The sequence below is a fragment of the Bos grunniens genome, chromosome X, assembly GCF_055505025.1.
Source record: "Bos grunniens cultivar Pamir isolate PY7600 chromosome X, Bosgru_T2T1.0, whole genome shotgun sequence".
Taxonomy (NCBI): Eukaryota; Metazoa; Chordata; class Mammalia; order Artiodactyla; family Bovidae; genus Bos; species Bos grunniens.
The window spans coordinates 126062334-126066084 of NC_141194.1; the positions used below are offsets into that span (position 1 = coordinate 126062334).

General features: G+C 58.9%; 1 pseudogene; it reads right to left on the minus strand.

The window, feature by feature from the left end:
- Positions 1 to 1676: 1676 nt before the first annotated feature.
- Positions 1677 to 2898, minus strand: LOC147341321 (small integral membrane protein 10-like protein 2A; annotated as a pseudogene).
- Positions 2899 to 3751: the final 853 nt, after the last annotated feature.

The following is a 3751-nucleotide window of genomic DNA, read 5'->3' on the forward strand; positions in this document are numbered from 1 at the left end:
CCGGAAGTGGTCCTGGAGGGACACAGTTGGGGTGGAGGAGGGGCCACCAGGACCAGGGGTTTCCAGGCAACTTGGCACAAGGGAGGAAGCCATCAGCGCCCTTCCATCTGTGGGAATCTGCGGGGGGCATGTGGTAGCCTGGGTGCAGCCTCAGGCCTCGGGGTGAGGCAGGCAGAGCTCTTCAGCCGGGCCCTGGGCGGCTGAGAAGGGTACATGGTGTGAGGCTCAGCCCCTCTGTCCCAGGGGCAACCAGGCTGCTGTGGTTCTTAGTCCCAGCAACTGAGGACCAGGACCGCAAGCAATCAGTGAGGGGGCAGATGTGGATGTGGGATGGGGGTGAGGGCCAGGGCCTCTCCCAGCTCCCCTCAGTGCCACTCCTGGTGCACCAGTCAGCAGCACAGCCAGGACCGCTGCAGGCCCATCCAGAGCAGATGCTCCTGTGTGATCCTAGCAGGAGGGGCAGCCTGGAGACAGAGACATGGGGTCATGCGTGGGTCTCAGCTCCACCCCACCCACTTGTATCCCTTCCCTCCTATTACACTCGGCCCCAGGAGCCAGCCGACACCCCCACCCATACTGAGAGACCTGTGCCACTCAACACCAAGGAACCTCTGGTTAAGCCTTGCATGGGGCTTGGGTTGGGGTGGGGAGGCCTGACTGTGTGTGAATACCTTGCTCCCCAGGGGTTCTGGGACTCATCGCTCCTGTGACCATCTCAGCTTAGACTGTCCCCTGGTTCTTCCCTGTGACTTGCCATACACCCCACCTTCCCTGCCACGGGCCTTTCTCTCTAGGTCCCTTGGGAGCCTGTGCTCCCTTCCCCCATCCCACTGTGCCAGGTCTCCCAGAGACTGGGGGGCAGGTGGGGAATTCAGGCCCAGAAGCAGGTTCAGCTCCCCCACTTCTGATCTATGTGACAAGGGCAAATGTCTCCCTTCCCAGAGCCCAGCAGGTGGGGAGAACAGAGCTCCACCAGAGTGTCTCTAGCTCCATCCTTCCTCCCTCATGCCAGTACTGGATCACCAGGCCACCCCTCCCCGTGGGCTCTCCACCTGGAAGGCCCTGCCTCTCCTCGAGGGGTCAGGCCCTTCTCTCGTGCGCTCCCCAGGCAACTCTAGGGGCAGGGGTGCCCCAGGCAGGGATTTGATTCTCTTGACCACAGAGGGGGCAGTTCACCTTCTATAACACCAGTTCTTGCAAGAAAAACATGGGGACTTGAGAGTTTCCTCCTCACCCAAAGACGTCCCTGTCTCCCCAACTGTCGCCTACCCTACAAGCCTCTTCTCCATCTGCTCTCCCATCCCAGCCTGACAGCTGCCCTCCACTCAAGGAGACCCCCACTTTCCCAAACCCTTTGGGACACAGGGGCTGCTTGAGGCTGTCCAGGACTGGAGCAGCGCATTCTGTGGCACCAGGAGGGCACTGATAGGAGGTGGAGGGAGCGTGGCTGAGATGGGGCAGGGCTGGGAGGAACACGTCTTTCCCTCTTCCCTGTCCCCTGATGCAAAGCTTTGGAGGGTGGAGAGGAGCAAGAGAGACAGCAGGAGCAGGCAGAGAGCAGTCCCAGAGACCTGCCAGGAGGAAGTCTTGTGAAGGGCTGAGAAAGAGACAGACCTGGGCTTGGGCCAAGAACACAACCATCCGTCCAGGCTGCCTCTCGAGGGGTGGAGGACAAGGGGGCCAGCATCCGCTCTCTTCCAGGGCTTTCTGGGCCTCTCCTGGGCCATTTCCCTCTATTCCCCTGTGTTCAGGTGACACTACTGGGGCCGTGGGCCAAGGTGATGGGCTGACCCTCGGAGATGCCCAGGCAGCTGCCCCTCATCCCCATCTTGGATATATGACAAGGGAGTCCAGAGGGCCTGCATGCACCCTGCCTTGCCTGCTCTCGGCCAGGCAGCTTTCCAGGCTGGTTTCCTCAGGTCCCTTCCTCGTCTCCCCAAGCCACCCGGCAGCCTGGACATCTAGATGTCATGGCCACCACCTCTCTCCAGCCCGCAAGTCCAACCTCTGGCCTCCTACCTTTTCGGTCAGAGTCAGTCATTCATGTTCCTACTGAAGAATTTCTTCCTTCTGCTCCCCGCTTCGGCCAAAGTGAGGCAACAGGTCGGCTGCACTCAGATAATTTTCTCGAGTTCGATGCAAAGGGCCCGTTTTGAGAGTTTCAGTGCAGTTCGTCACCGGCCGCGAAGTGGCTGGCCAGAGCCGGGGCTCGGTGGTTGCGTCCTCCGCGGAGGTCTAGGGCCCGGAGGCCTGATCCGCTCCTTCCTCGTCCCCCGGAGCGTCCCGGCGGCCCCCGGCCCAGTGATCCTTCATGCTGATGCCCCTGCCGTCGCGGCCGGGCGGAGGTGGTAGCGGGCGTTCATTCGATCCTCACCTGCAGGCGCACGTTGAGTATCACCGAGGCCAAGATGTAGAAATAGGGGAAGTTCCTGCGCAGACGCCAGGCCAGGTCGAAGAAGGCGATCAACGTGCGCGTGAGCCCCTTTCAGAAGGCACCGTACGAGCCGCGGATCGCGCCTGAGCGCGCCAGCCGCACTGCCACGCCCGACAGGGCCGCTGCTGCCACCGCCGCAGACAGAGCCCCCGACGCCGCCATGGGCCCGGGCCGGCCCGGTCCCGCGGACCGACCGCAGCACGAGCTGGCGGACAGGTGGACGCGAGGCCTGGAGCCGCTGGCCAACAGCAGTCGCGTCCCACTCCGCCCTGTTCCGCCGCGCCCCGCCTTCAGTCTCCCCTCAGGGGCTGGGCTCCCGATGACTCCTCCGTCACAGCCAAGGCCCCACCTGAGCTGCCTAGGGACAGCTCCGCCCCCTCGCCTGCACGCACATTGGCGACCGCCTGCGCAGCTCCACCCCTAGCATGGCCCTGCCCCTTGTCGGGTACCACAGAGCTGCTGCCAACGACTCAGCCCAAACCCCGGTACCTGCCCCTCCGAGAAGCCCCGCCTCCTCCCAGACTCCTAAGAGAGCCGGAGGGCCTGAAAGCTTTTTTTGTCAAGTGCTGCCCTCCTGGGATCCTTTTGCAGAATGCGCTATTCTGCAAGGAAGGCCCACCCGGAGCTCTTTATCCGTTTACACCATCCCCTTTCCCTCACTGTCTCCGCAGAAAATCTGGCCAGCTAGCCACTGCACTTTTAATTCATGTTTTTTTCTGGTAACTCTGCACTGTGGAATTTCACCAAACCTACATGCTCATTTCCCCCCCGTTCATGTGTATTTCGTGAATGCTCCTTTACCCCCATTGTCCTTACCTTTCATCCCATGGTGATTTCTATGCACTCCTCTTTGTCTGTCTTTGCCCTGGATGCTGCGCAAGGTCTTCTCAGCTGTACATTTGCCCTCATTCATTGCTGTTTATCTGCTCTTGGGTTTTAAAGCCCTTTCGTGGTTTCACCTAATGTTTATCTAAACCAAATCCAATTCAAAGTCCATGACATTTTCAGAATTATTGAAATGTGCTTGCTTCATTGTAGTCAGGACTTTTAAAAAGCCGTCTGCAAAAGTTGATTCATGAAGATTTCATCCCAGTTTTCACAAGGAGGGCTGGCCTAAGTTAATACCTTACTAATTCCTCTCAGAATGCCTGTTCAGTCATACTGAATATCTCTGTGACATCTGTATAAATGTTTAAGAAACCCAGCAGATTCATATACACTGATTGAGCAGTTGTCCTGGAGAAGAGAGAGTTTGAGAGGCACTAGGTTATTGGATCACAACAATATAACCATGCATGAATACGAATGCATAAAAAA